Below are 15,044 nucleotides of genomic sequence, written 5' to 3'. Positions count from 1 at the left end.
CTATGCCAGACAGAGGTCACCTCCAAGGAGTCTGTATGAAACTGAGTAGAGGAACAGGGCTTTTAGCCTGTGTATGATAGATGTTTGAGGCCCTGGATTCTTTTGGTGAGGAACCTCTGTGGTCACTCCAGTTCCTGCATGTGCTTTGCGAGGTACATGCCGAAAGGGGCGTTGTACTCGATAATGGGCCTTATAAGGGAAGACTACAGGGATATTATGACCTCCTTGTTCCTGGATGAGATACCCTTACTTATGAGGAGGACCATGTAGAAAGCTTTCCGTACAACGGAAGCAACATAGTGGTCAAAAGTCAGGTTGCTATCAACCTGGGTGCCCAAATCCATCACAACTGATTGCATGCTTAGGATGTTGTTATTAATGTGATAATCTGTGGGGATGTCACTCTCCCCAAAGGGGATGATGATGCAGTTTTTGGTATTCAGCCTGAGGACATGTACATATAAACTTAACATAATTCTTGATTTGGAGACTTTTTATATATTTTATTATATATTTTTTATATATTTTTCTACTTACATTCATCAGTACATTATTTTTATATATTTTTTATTATTGTTCATTAATGCATTGTATTTTCTGAGTTGCGACCTGCATGTATATGAGATTTTATATAGGTAGAAATTAAACAATATAAAAAATAAACAATAAAAAATAAAAAAATTAAAAAAGAAAGAATTAATTAGTAGTTGCAAATCTCACCAGTAGGGTGAGCTCTCTGCATAGTACATGTGCAGTGCTGCGTGACTTCAACATGATTTTAATGAGATTTGGGTGCTATAAAATGCTCTAGTAGATTATTAACTTAAAGTTTTGCTTCTGATGAAGTTGGATACTTAAATCTGACGAAAAGTGCATGTTTAAAGAGAAGCTTAAATAAATATTTTAAACTCAGGTTTTGTAGTGGATTTTTCACGTGGTCTTGGAAGACAGTGTTTGGGAAGTTTTTTTGTTTACCTGTTTCAAACCATTTTCATATACTTCCGTAGACTATATGAAGAAAGGCATTATGGAGCTTTCAGACTGTGTGTCTCACTCTGGTATGAGCCTGGCACTGAGCAGCATACTACCATCACCGAGGATAATGCCACAATATTAGCAAAAAAATGATTGATTTCAAGACCTGACTGTCTTTCTGATGTCATTCTAAGGGGATCCAATGTTGCTTTGCCAAGCATGGTCTGCACCTTTCCCCTCTAGGCTTTTGAATACTAGCTATGGCTTTGACCTCTCCCATAGAGCCTTTTTTTGGCAATGCCAAATTGACAAGCCTACTAACACATCAAAATAAACTGGGCAGAATCTCAAGGTGTTACTGCTCAATGCCAGGTGCCTAAATAAAAAAAAAAAAAACTATATTCCCTGCAAGTTCTCCTCACACTTGAGAATGTTTTATTTATTTATTTATTTATTCCAGTTTGATTACCGGGGAGGTCCACTGGACTTGAGGGCCCATTTTCAGTGGAGGCCCGGGGAGAAAAGCTCCACAGAACAAAGTTTATTAACATGAAAATTTCAAAGGTAGTTTGTAATACAAACAATGGATTTCTTCAACAAGAATAAGACAAAAACAATTACAATTTTTTGTTCAGAAAAAAAAATAAAAACAAGCTTATAGCATAATAGCTAGAGTTTACTATTTAGTTACATGTACGAATCAGTGGTTGAGAGTGAGGTTAGGAAGGAAAAAAAAAAGGTTAGCCTGGAGTGAAGGGGGAGGAGGGCTTGAGAGGTATGGGTGGAAGAGTGCAGTTGCATTTCCTGTTTAGGTAGAGGTAGGAATGAAGTTGAGTTTTGAAGTTATTATGGTTGTTACAGGTCCTTAGAGAAGAGGGTAGATCATTCCATGTTTTTGCTAGGGTAAAGGATAAGAGAAACTGGCCAGCTGGGCGCTTGGGTTTTTGAATGGTAACCAGGTTTTGGTGAGAAGATCTAAGGGGTCTGAAGGAGTATAAGGTTGTAGTATGTTGGATAGGGCAGGGCAGTTAGTGGGTTGGAATAGCAATTTGTGGGCTGTGGTTATTTGGTGAAAGTCAAGTAGGTTGGGGAGTTCAAGCCAGTTTAAAGAATGAAGGGTGGTACAGTGATGAGAGGAGGATTTGGCATTGGTAGCAAATCTGGAGATTTTGTTGTAACAAACTTCCAATTTGGAGGTGAGTGTGGAAGATAAATTAGTGAGCAGAGGAGCGCCATACATAAGAGAGGGAAGGAGATAAGTAGAGGCAAGAGTTAGTCTGGTGGAAGGAGAGGAAATGGTTGTTTCTGTAAAGTAGGCCAAGTTTTATGTGTGTTTTCTTGATGTTTAGCTTGATATGAGTGTTAAATTTTAGTTGATTATCAATTGTGACACAAAGAAGTTTGGTGGAGGGTACGATCTCGATAGAGGAGTTATTGAGGCTGGTAATTTGAAGAGAGTTATTATCAAGAGGGGAGGATTTTGAGGGGGAGAAAAGAAGGATTTTAGTTTTGTTGGCATTTAGTGAGAGGTGATTTTGGAGCATCCAGTATTCAGTGGTGGAGAAGGCATTTTGTGTCAGAAATTGGAGCTCTGTTAGGTTAGTGGCACAGCAGTTCAAAGTGGCATTGTCAGCATATTGCACAATTTTGGTGTTAGGAATGGCTTTGTGGAAGTCATTAATAAATATATTGAATAGCAATAGGCCAAGTATGGAACCTTGGGGTACTCCAGTGGGGGTAGGAAGGAAAGGGGAGGTGGCTTGGCCCCATTTCACGGCTTGGGACCTGTTTGAAAGATAGCTAGAGAACCATGAGAGAGTTTTTTGGGAAAGGTTGAGATTAGAGAGATGGTTTAGAAGGTGGGTATGAGAGATGGTATCAAAGGCTTTGGATAAGTCCAGCAGAACAGAAGATACCATATTACCAGAGTCACGGGCTGAGTTGACAGAATGTAAGAAGGAGAGAAGGGCAGAGTTAGTACTGTGTCCTGGGCGGAAGCTGTGTTGGGTAGGAGAGAGTAGCTGGTATTTGGTAAGAAATGGCAAGAGCTGCAGGTGGATGCATTTTTCAAGAATTTTGGAGATGGGGGAGAGGATGGCTATGAGGTGGAAATTGGAGACATTACAATTTTTGCCACTCTTGTGGATTGGAAGAGTAAATGCAGTATGCCACAGTTGGGTACATAAGATTCAATTAGTGATCTACTGATCAGGATGCTGATAGGCAGAGCAATAGCATCTGAAGATATTTTTAGGAAGGAGGACGGAATGCTATCAGGGGCATTGGAGCAAGGCTTAAGTTTATAAAGAAGTTTCTTTATTAGATTGGTGGAGATGGGTTTGAGTTCGAAATTAGGGTGGAGAGAGGAGGGAGGGGAGATTGAGCAGGGAGGGGAAGAGGGTTATTGTTGGAAAAGGTCTTAGTTAGCTCAGCGATAGAAGAGGTGAAGAAGGTATTGAATAGTGAGGCAATTTCTGGGTCAGATTTGCTAGCATCTGGGCAGGGGTTGTTTTTTGTACCTGGCCTGAGGAGGGAATTCATAGAGTTCTAGAATTGTTTGAGATTTTTTGCATGATTTTCTTGTAGTTTGATGTAGTAAGACTTTTTATCTCTAATGACTTGTTTTTTGGTTAGGTTTCTCAGTTTATATTTAAGTAATATTTCTGGCTGTTTATAGCGGAGGTAGGTTTTCCACGTTTTATCCCTTTGTAGCATTATCTTTTTTGTATCTTTGGTGAGCCAGGGAGTGATCTTTGTTTTAACTCTTTTAGCTCTAATTGGAGCTAGGGAGTTAAGGACAGTTAAGAATGTAGAATTGAAGTAGTCAACGGCTTTGTCTAATGGTAGTATTTTTAGGGGGTTCCAGTTAGTTAGCTTAAGGGAGTCAGAGAAAGGTAGTGGTGATGTTGATATCTGTGCAGTTACTGAAACATGGTTTAAAGCGGCAGAGACTGCTCCCGGCAGTGCAAGGTTTCAGTGCCTTCCACACTTTTAAACCAGTAACTGTGCCAACAAGGGCTATAGGTGGAGGTGCCTAATATAAACCAATAAAAAACATACCCGTAGGATGGTCAAACGGGATGATGTGCTGGAGTTTCTCCACATGCAGACCACCATAGACAAAATCCCGTACCATATCCTAGCTAGTTGTAGGTCACCCTCTGTGTCCAAGAAGCTCACAATGCACAAGTCAGCCTACTGGAGGCACTTACCATCCAACCTAACACCCTACTCATGGGGACTTTAATTATCCCTCTATAGACTGGGAATCCTACACGGCCTCAAATCTACAGACACAGAGGTTCCGGGACTTCATAAGTATAAAAACCCTTGACCAAACAGTGAGTATTCCCACTAGAGACTCCAGCATACTAGGCCTCATGCATTCAAATATGGGAGAATGCTGCAACCCCCCCCCCCCCCCATGTCTCGTCCTCCCTGGTAAGGCCCAACCATAACTGTCTCCTTCTAAATTAAAATCTACTCTGTAATCCCATTAAAACCAGTAACAGAAACAATTCCATGGCAAATTACCTGTTATTAAGTGATGGCTTGTCAAAATTCAATGCCTCTCCAAGCCCTGATAATACAACAGCATATGTTGAATTGTTCTCAGAACCTCTGTGCAACCATGTCAGTGGCTGTATAGAGGTTGTTGTCCCTACCAGAAGTAAGCCCAGAACTAGCATCAGAAACAAACTGCCCTGGTGGCACTCCAAATTCAACAGGATATACAACAAAAGGAAAAGAAATATGACAAAAATCAGGAAGGGTAATTTCCACAAAGATTAAAAATTCTGTCATCAAAGTAAATAGGCAACTAAGAGAGTTAATTAGGTCAAGTAAAGCCAACTTTGAGGTTAAGATATCCTTCCAGGTGAAATATAATTATTAGGCCATTTACATCTATGCCAGAAACCTCATGGGCCTCACACAACATTGTGCTGAACTGGTGGTGGCTAATGGCACATTCATTGAGACTGGTGATATAGTGAACCTGTTAGCAGACAAGTTCAGTTCTAACTTTACCCCCCTTTCACCCCCAACCACTCTCTAATAATACACTTAAACATATCCCCTCCAACTTCAGCTATGGAGCATACTCTGGCTGCATTCACTAAAGCCAAGAACACGGCCTCAGTGGGCCCCAGTAACATCCCAGGATGGCTCCTGAATAGTCTAAAGTATGACATATCAGGACCCCTGTATTCATTATTTAACTATAATCTAAAACCAGAGTTTGCCCTACGTGAATGGAGAACTGCGACGATCATCCCCCTCCATAACAGGTCCTGGAAACTACAGACTTATTAGTCTGACTATTCCTATTGGCAAATCCATTGAAAGAATTATCGTGGAAATTATCAGCAGGGACATAGGAGACCACCAGACACTGGATCTATCCCAGTTTATTATACCACTGTACTGAGCCCTCATCCCATCAGAGTATAATACCTCCTTCAGTGTGTACCTGACCAAACACATACAGCAACTGAAACATCTACAGAGGTTCCTTACAAAAAGAATACAGGGTATAAACGCAATGTCCTGTGCTGATCGCCTCAAAGCCTTGTCTGTTTACTTGGTATCATACGGACTTCTGAAAAGTAATCTTTGCCTAGCATACAAGGTGTCACCCTACTCTGTTTCGATGAATTTTTTGCTGATCTGCAAAACAAACAGCATTAGATCTACTAGATTAAAAGACCTACATTTTGCTTGCAACATCAATAGGACATATTGGAGAGACAGGCATGTTTCTCAAGAGAATTCCCATTCTCTAGAACAGAAGTTGAGTTCCTCCCTATTCCTATTAAGTGCAATTTAGACCAATGGAAGGGTAATCAGAAATTCACCCCAGTCTGGCTTCTGTGTCTGTGATGGACAGAGGCAGTCTTTAAATCACCCCAATAAATCAAATTTCTGGGTCACATTTGTGTTGCATGGTAAGGTTCTTAAGGACCATAGTGATCATCAGTCTAGTATACACCTACGAACCTATTCCTACAAATATTTCCCCTCAGTCTAGGCCTTCATGTTCCCATTTGGTGTCAGATTATCTCAGACAAGTAAGTTCTGAGACTCATCTAAGAGGGGTACTGATGGAAATAAGAATGCCTTCCCTGTTTTCAGGATATTCCTGTTCCTCATTCAAACCAGATGTCCCTTTTCCTCCCATTTTAGAGCAGATGTTGGCTCATGGGATCATAGAATGTGTACCCTCTTCTCTGAAAAGCAAAACTTTTTACTCAAGGAATTTTCTGTTGGCAGAGAATGAGAGTACTTTGGGGACTTATCATAGGCTTTTCCTTTCTGAATATTTAAAACTGTTATTCCTTTAAACCCTGTTATCTCTCATATGCACCTACAGCTTCATAATAACATTTGACCTCAAATATGATATCACCACATTCCAAATTGCAGAGAGTTCAGGACTTTTTTTTTTTTTTTTTTTTTTTTTTTTTAAAGATTTGCTGTGACTGGCTCACATTGTCAGTTCTCTGTTTTACTCTTTGGTCTATCCACTACATCAGGGGTGTTTACAAAGTGCCTGACTCCAGTGATTGCTTACTGCAGGTTTAACGCCATTCACATCTTTCCATATTTGGATTGATTGTGTTAAATTTGCAGATACTTTTTCAAGTTGCAAGGATTCCTGACATGGGTCATGAAACTCCTGCTTAGTCTGGGGTTTCAAATTAATTTACAGAAGTCATCTTGCATCCCTTCTCCCTTCTTGTTTTTTTCTAGAAAGTCTTCTAGATTTGTCCTTGGGAAGAGTTTTTTTCCTTTGGACAAAGCAGAAGAGTACAAGGAAATTGTCCTGAACCTTCCTGAATTTCTCCAGCCAATCTCAGGCTTCTGCCAGTGAATTTCTCAGAATTCTGGGTTTCTTGGTGTCTATCATTACCATGATTCCCTTAGCCAAACTTCACATGAAAAATTCAGTGGAGCATCAGATCAGTCTGGGCTCAGCATCAACACACCTTATCTTTTCAGATTCCGTTTTTGTGGTTTGTCAGAAGAGAATTTCTTTGGTGGATGGACCAGTTGTCTTTCAACCCAAGTCTGCCCTTCTTCCTTCGTACTCCCTCTGCCTGTCACAACAGATATCCCAGACTGCTTGGAGAACAGTTTCAGAAGGGTAGACGTGCATGGTCTGTGGAATTCCCAGGGCAGACTAAAGCATATAAAATATCCAAGAAATTTAAAGGCCTTAAATCATCCCTGGTTTCCAGGAACTCTGCAAGTTATCACATATAATATAACAGTGACGTGGTACATAAACAAGAGGGTGCCAAATCTTAGCCCATTTGCAGACTTCCTATGATTACCCAAGAGGCAGCAACTCAGCTCAGTCTAACTCTTCAGGATTAATACATTCCATCAGAGCAAAACATTGTAACAGGCAAGTTGTGCAGCACCAGGACAGACCCTCACAAATGGAAATAGATGCCTTTTAGGATCTGATCGAGCTGTGGGGAACACCTCAAGTAGATCTGTTTGCCTCCCTGCAAAACAGACAGCTAAATACATTCCTTGCAACCAGGCCTGGAAGTGAAATGTTTTTTTTTTTTTCACTCCTATGGATGTAATGCTTTTCCATCCTTTCCCTCTTTGCCAGTGAAGCAGTTCCTAAAGGGGGTGTTGCAGCTAAGAAGTAGTTCACTGTACCATGGGACCTCAGCTGTGTCCTTGAGAAGCCCCCACCCCACCTTTGTGCTACCAGCCTCTGCATCCTTGAAATTCTTGATGTGGAAACTCATCTTCTTAGTGGCTGTTACTTCTACCACATGAATTTCACATCTACAGGCTGTTGTGCAAAAAAAAAATTATATTTTTCCACAAAGACAGGGACAGTCTGCACACCATCCCTTCACTTATGCCCAAGGTAAGAACAGAGTTGTATTTGAGTCAAGGCATTCACCTCTCAGCCTTCTGCCCTACCCCTGAAAAAAAGGGGAGTGGATTCTACATTTCTTGATGTGCATGTGCAATTGACATTCTACTTGGATAGAACAATAGGCAGCAGGTAAGTACAGCAGTTATTTTTATCCTTTGCCAAGGACAAGGAGGGATGGTCTGCACAGATGATCTATGAATAGTTAACCAATTATATTTGTTTATTTTACTCATTTTGTGATAAACGTGTATGAGGGCAGGTAAGGGCCCATTCCACTATAGCCACAGCAACCACGACTTCCCTCCTTTGAGGGGTCTGCTCTCATTGTACTTTAGAAGCAGGTACCTGGTCCTCAGTCTAGACCTTCTGTTGACAATACAACCAAGACATTGCCTCTAGAGCCAAAACAGGATTTGACACAGACATCATACACTGGATACTTCAACCAACATTTCCTCAGGGCCATCCACCAATTAGTCCATGAACTTTGAGAATCTTTCTAGATGTGAAGGGAACTACTTCATCAGCTTGGGTACCATGCACTTACATTCCACTACCTCACTTCCCACTGCTCAAAATAGTGCCTAGTCATGATCGGCAGAAAGTTAAAATCTGTTTTATGCAGGGCTGTAAGACCTCCTGTGCCCTGGATATGGGGGATGAACCCTCCCCACCCACTATTCTCAAAATGTACTGGCTTCAGGTTTACGCTAACTCAGAGAAAATTTATCTACAGATCAGATCAGATCAGATCTGTGTATTCTAGTCTCTTGCATTGAAAACCAGGTAAGCGTTCGTAGGATATTTTTTATCCTGCTTCTGTCCAGGATATATGCTATATAAAATACAGTCAGTATATCAGTTTTGTCTTGGTGAGATTTTGAGAAAAACAGGGGTCCACCTTGATGAATTTAATTCCAGCAGTACTACTCTCCTTTGCTTTACTGACTTCTCTCCGTTTGGACCACCATGAGAAAAATACAGTGGTATCTGAAGTCTCTTTGGTCCCAGCACCAACACCCTTTGTCTTTTCAAATCTCAGTGCTGCAGTTTGTCAGATGAGAAATCAGTTGGTGGAAACAACAGATATCCTTAAACCCAGGTCTTCCTTTCTTTCTTCCCTGTTCCAAGCAGTCGGTCACAACAGATGTCTTGGACTTTGAGAAGCAGTTTCAGAAGGTATAAAATGCATGGTGTGTGGGACACCAAGGACAGATGCTTGCTGTTATCAAGGCACTCATTTTTGGCCCCCGGCCCTCTTCATATTGTTACAACCAATACCACAGTCATGTGCTACATCAACAAGAAGGGGAATCCAAGTCATGCCCTCTTTGCAGACTTGCCATGTTAGCTTTGGATAGAGTTTCACAGTACAGTCTCACTCTACAGGGATTCTACATTCCGCCAGAAAGCTGAGCAAGACCAGGAAAGACCCTCACAAACAGAAACTAGATCAGAGGGGTCTTCCAAGATTTCCTCAAGTAGTCTTTGCCTCCTCTCTCAACAGTCAGCTAGCAAGATTCTGTTCCAAGACTCCATGCAAGCAGGCCTAAAAGACGGTTGCCTTCTCTTTTCCTTGGGCAGGAAATTTTCCTGTATGATTTTCTATTCTTTCCAGTAATATGCAGAATACTCGTGAAGATTCAGAAAGACTCCCCAAAGATCATATTGATGACTTCCTTCTGCCCAAACAGCTGTGGTTCTCTTCTTTTGAAAATATTAAAGGTCAGTTACCACAAGCTTCCTCACAGACTAAATCTACCCACACAAAAATAGGGATGTTTGATACATCCCAACATCAACCAACTTCAGTTAACTGCCAGAATGATAGGGTCTTAATTTCTTTTAGGTACCTCTTTACTGAGGATTTGCAGGAGCTACTAATTGAGGCAACAAAGCCTGATACTGGAAAATTTTGTATTAGTAAATGAAAAAGATTATATAGTTTGTGCCAGCAACATAGCCAGCACCCATTCAGGGCTAGTTGTTCTCTGGTTTTACAATATTTCTGTGAGTTACTGTCCTATGGCATTTCTTATTCATCTGTCAGGGTTAATTTATCGGCCATTTCAGCATATTTCTTGTGGTGATACAACCTTATCTCATTTTCTACAGGGACAGGGTTTCTTTGAGAACTAATCCTTCATCTATGCCTAAAGTGGTATCTGAATTTTCTTTAAGCCAAACTATCTATCTCCTTGTTTTCTTTCCTGAACCTAAAAACGAGGAGAAAGTATACTCCATACTTTGGATGCCCACAGACAACTCCTTCACTATCTTGACAAAACTAAATCTTTCATATCTTCAGATCATTTGTCATTTCTTGAGAAGGTAAGAGGAAGGGACAACCTGTGTCAAAACAGACTATTTCCAAATGGTTGTCCAAGGCTATTACCTTTATATTTATCACAACAAAACTATTCCATGCAGGGTAAAGACCCACTGTACCAGGGCCTTGGCTTTATCTATGGCTTTTTGGAAAGGGTTGGGATCTAGAAGTACTGTAGAAGCTACTTGGTCCTTTGTACACACTTCTACAAAGCACTATAAGCTTGATTCTTTGTCTAGGTCCAGGACAGGCTTTGCTTGGACCATTCTGCAGGGGCTCCTCAACTCTTCTCTTTCCACCAACTGAATGTAGTAAGCTGAAGTAATCTACCCATGTAGCTAAGGCTACTGCAGCAGTGATCAATATGAAGGACATAGTACAGTTGTGTAAGTGAACCTACCATAACAGTAGATGTTTGAATGATCACTGCTGTCGTAGCTGCTCCCTCCCTCCATCCCCTCATGTTTTTTAGTGTGATTTTTATGCCTGGGTGTGGACATTGTTCCTGTCATTGGCCTTTCAGGGCTCCGCCTTCCTCTCTGTATTGGCAGGAAAGCTCTGAAGAGCTTGATCCCTAAACTTATATTTTAGTCTTTCTTGTCTGTCATGGTAAGTTTACTTACACAACTGGGTTTTCCTGAAGTTATTGTGAATGCATGTACATTCAGAGAGGCACCAGAGAACTTCAGTACTTTTTTAATGACTTTTGTAATGCAGAACGATGCTGTTTTTTGTTTGATGTTGAACAGCTCTCTGTAAATAAAAGACAGTAAAATAACAGCATTGTTTACAGAAAAAAATTACTTGTACAAGTGTTAGATTTCTGTTGTTATAATGTATACCAAGCACTGTACACTTTATTAGGAATCTTACCTTGTTTCATTTTTTTCTTGAATCTAACTGTCTTTACTTATTAATTTATTTTTTGACTGAATGTGGTGCATTGTGTCACTTTGTGCTGAAATCTTCCACATAGTAAAGAAAACATGCCTTACCCACAACTGCATCATCAGAGGCAGGGGCAGATGTAATGGATTCAGGGTATAATGAACAGATGCTCAGCATACAGTAAATAGAAACTAAAGTTTATTAATATAGCTCAATTGAAGTAACTAAATTATGTATTTTGAAATGTGAATTTCGAAATTTTCTCACATGATGAGAGTATAATTGCATCAAAAACAAATTGTTTGAAAAAGATTGCAAATGAATTTTAAACCAATAAATAAAACATCAGCAACAAGTACTGAAAATTATAAATAAATTAATAATTATTTCAAATAAAGAATTTTATTTAGGTATTTATTTTTCAAGTAAATATGCAATCAATAAAAACTTGGACATCAAAATTAATCCTTCAAAAGACCAAAGAATGGTCTGAAAAGTCTCCCTAAGACGTGAATTAAAAGTATTTACTATATACTTATTTTGTTTAGCTTTTAAGACCAAGATAGAGTTAAGAGTCCTTGCAGGCAGTATAGCTTGAACCGTGTCTCCAGCGGGTGTCCTCAAGCAAGAAAACAGTAACTTGCTTAGCTTCTCCTAACTTCTGTTTCATTTTGAAGTGTGTGTGTCAGTCTGTTGTATCAAGCAAGATTTTTGAGGGGGCTTTAATTTGAATTTAGAAGATGATGTAATGTGATCCTATCTCGCCTACATTCTCTACAGATGGGTTTTGCTCCGACTCGGCGCTATACAATAGAACGCAGTCTCTTATTGGCTGAGTCACCTCATATCCCAGGATGCACCACCACTACCTCCCCAGATCTCGTTTGCCGCTTTCCAGCATAGACGTGGTCTCGAACTTGGCTGAGCTAAGTACCTCTAGTCAGAAACTTTTCCTGTCAAATTTTTCTATAAAATTCACCCAAAAGCTGTTTTAACGGCTAGCGTTGTTGTGTGATTGTTTTTGGTAACCTTTTTGTGGAAGATTGTGTATTTTGGTTGGTGAAAAGGTTCCGTTTTAGTTAGAGGGGCCTAGCCTTGCCTTAGGTGTTTAAATTAGAGCCTAGTTTGTCAGTGTTAACTGTTTTTTGTCCTATAATTGTTGTTGAATTTTTCTTTAAAACCATGTCTAAGGAGCATAGACCTTCCGGTTTTAAAAAATGTGTTAAGTGTGGTTATAAAATGTCTATAACGGATGATCATTCCTTGTGTGTATATTGTTTAGGTCCCAAACATCTCCAGGAGTCCTGTAGCGTTTGCCACGCTTTTTCCTCTCGAGTCCTCCAAGAGAGGAAAAACAAATTGATGTTAAAAGGGCTCATTGCCCCTTCTTTTGAGGAAGCCTTATCCTCTTCTTCTTCTCCTACTGGCAAGAAGAAAAAATCTTCGGCTCCGACCAGTCCGTCGGATCCGATAGCTAAAAAGGCTAGGCAGGCTTCTCCGTCGGCTCCACGGACTTCGGAGCCGAGGGCGGAACGGTCTGCCTCGATGTCTCCAGCCTCGACTCCTCTGGCTTTGGAGTCGAGAGCTCGGGCATCGAGAGGCGTGTCACCTTCATCGGCTCCACTGCCTTCGGAGCCGATGAGGGTTGCCCGCTCAGGCACTTCCACTTTGGAGCCGAAGTCCACATCGGCTCCGAGGGAGATTGCTATAGTAGTGGAACCTCCTTCGGCGCCGATACGCCTCGAGCCTTTATGGAGCTGGTCCCCCAGTCTTTCGGAGCCGGCGGAGAAGTCGACTCGGACCCGGTCGGTCTCTTCTCGTTCTTCGAGGATGTCCGATTCGGACATAGACAGGGTGCTTCAGAAGCTTTTCCAGTCACCGGTCTTCGCTAAATTGATCTCGACTCCTGCCCAGTTGGCTCTGGAGCCGATCTCCCATCCTTCTACTTCCATTCCTCCTCCGACAGCCTTGGCGCCGTTGGAGTCGGTGTTGGTGGATCCGGTCGAAGTTATCGAGTCGGCTCCGACTCTAACTTCAACCCCGTCCCTCGGGTCGGGGTTCGGTACGCGGACCTCCTCAGTCGGCCCCGGGGGGGGAATGCTTCGGATCCGATCCTTTCGGTTCCGAGCCTCCCTCTTGGTGCGTCGGCTGCGGGGGCTCCGGTTACTGTTGTGGCCTCGGGGACGAGACCTTCCCAGGATTCTGGGGGTCCGGCCTTCGAGGCCATGAGAAGTGCTTTAGCCAAATCCTCTGTGGCCACTTCGACTTTTCCACCACCACCTTCCTTGGGCATGGAGACTGGCGCTTCTGGAATCCCCCTGTCTCGTGATAGCGGAGCCCCTGGGCCTGAGGTTACCCCCATTGGAGGTTCCCTTCTTCCTGGAGGTTCCTCCAACACCCTTTCGGAGGAACCACCCAGGAAGAGACAGTGTAAGAGGAAACACGTCGACTCCCCTGACGAGTCCCTCATATCGGATACCAACCTCGATGATGCGGAGGGGTCCCCAAAGTCGTCCTCGGAAGATGTCTCCTTTGCGGACATTCTGGAAATCCTTAAACAACGAGGCGACTGGCAGTCCAAACCCCCTTCCTCTGAGGAGTCGGTGTTCCTCAAGGCCTTCGGGGCTCAGCCCTCCGCCTCCTGGGTGTCTCCGCCCTTCGATGAGCTTCTGGATTTGATCTCTCGAAGGGCGTGGGAACACCCGGATTCTGTGGAACCGGTGCCAGCTCGTCCCAATAAGTTTCTCTCGGCACCCCCGGACAAGGATTTTTTATCTAAAGGTGTGGCTGTAGATGCTATGGTGGTGGCATCTGCCACCCAACAAGATGTGGCAGAGGCTTCGACGTCCATCCATCCTCCTAATAAAGAGTCTAGGAGCATGGATCGGTATGGCAAGCGTACCCTTTCTTCAGCGACCTTTACATTAAGGTCTCTGAATTATCTGGCACACTTCACCAGACTACAGAGGGATCTGATCAAGGAGCTGTCGGATGCCCTCTCGGGTAACTTACCTGAACAGTTAACACAGATGGTTAACTCTCAGTTGGCTACCCTATCCTCACTATCTAACTCGTCCATGAGGCTCATTTCCTATGCGGCCGAAGGAGCGAGTAGAGCGGCTGGGACAGGTGTTGCTCTACGGAGACAAGCCTGGCTACGCCTGTGTCATTTTGCAGAGGCCTTTAAGTCTTCCTTTGCCGACGCCCCCTTTGATGGGTCCTCATTGTTTGGACCCAAGGTAAAGGACACTTTGACTCGCTGCGAGCAGGAGGGTAAAACCTTGGCTGCCGTAGGAGCCCGCTTTTCCACTCCCCTCAGGCCTTATCCCAAGGCCAGAAGGGGAGGGAAAATGTGGTTCCGTAAGTCTCAGAAGCCTTACTCGTCGCAGCAGAGCGATCCCACTTCTAGAGGCAGAGGAGGGGGAAATTTTTCAGGGAGACGCCGTCCCAGAGGCGGCAGAGGCCCCCGCAACACTGGAGACCGCGAGTCCTTTCGTGGCTCCTCCTCCTTCCAGCATCCCTGAAGGAGTAACCGACTGTGCAGCTCCGGAGCCAGTCGGGGGTCGTTTCTCGAAGCACCTAAAGGCCTGGGAAGATATTACTCAGGACCAATGGGTGCTTCGAATCATTGCCGGAGGTTACTCCATCCCCTTTGTTCAACCACCCCCACCAGTCCAAAGAATCCTGGACCCACCACCCAGTCAATGGGATCATGCAGCCAACGAAGTATCAAAGCTGCTTCAAAAAGGAGTCATCCAACCTGTCCCCGCAGACCAGGCCGGATTAGGGACTTACTCAAGATTCTTTTTGGTGCCAAAAAAGACCGGGGACTTGAGACCCATTTTGGATCTCAGCAAACTAAACCGATTTGTAAAAAAGTCCAAATTCCGGATGGTCACTTTACAATCCATTCTCCCGCTTTTGGAGAAAGGAGTTTGGATGTGCTCC

The 15,044-nt window shown here is 42.9% G+C and overlaps 1 protein-coding gene across 1 annotated transcript in view; it reads left to right on the top strand.

Moving 5' to 3' along the window:
- Positions 1–15,044, top strand: part of PYROXD1 (pyridine nucleotide-disulphide oxidoreductase domain 1) — a 940,027-nt gene that overhangs the window by 839,508 nt on the left and 85,475 nt on the right. The gene's annotated exons all lie outside the window — the stretch shown is intronic.

Source organism: Protopterus annectens, chromosome 11.part0, assembly GCF_019279795.1.
Source record: "Protopterus annectens isolate FY-2018-M chromosome 11.part0, PAN1.0, whole genome shotgun sequence".
NCBI classification, from domain to species: Eukaryota; Metazoa; Chordata; order Ceratodontiformes; family Protopteridae; genus Protopterus; species Protopterus annectens.
The sequence above is the reverse complement of the archived record's forward strand: the minus strand, read 5'-3'. Positions and strand labels throughout refer to the sequence as shown.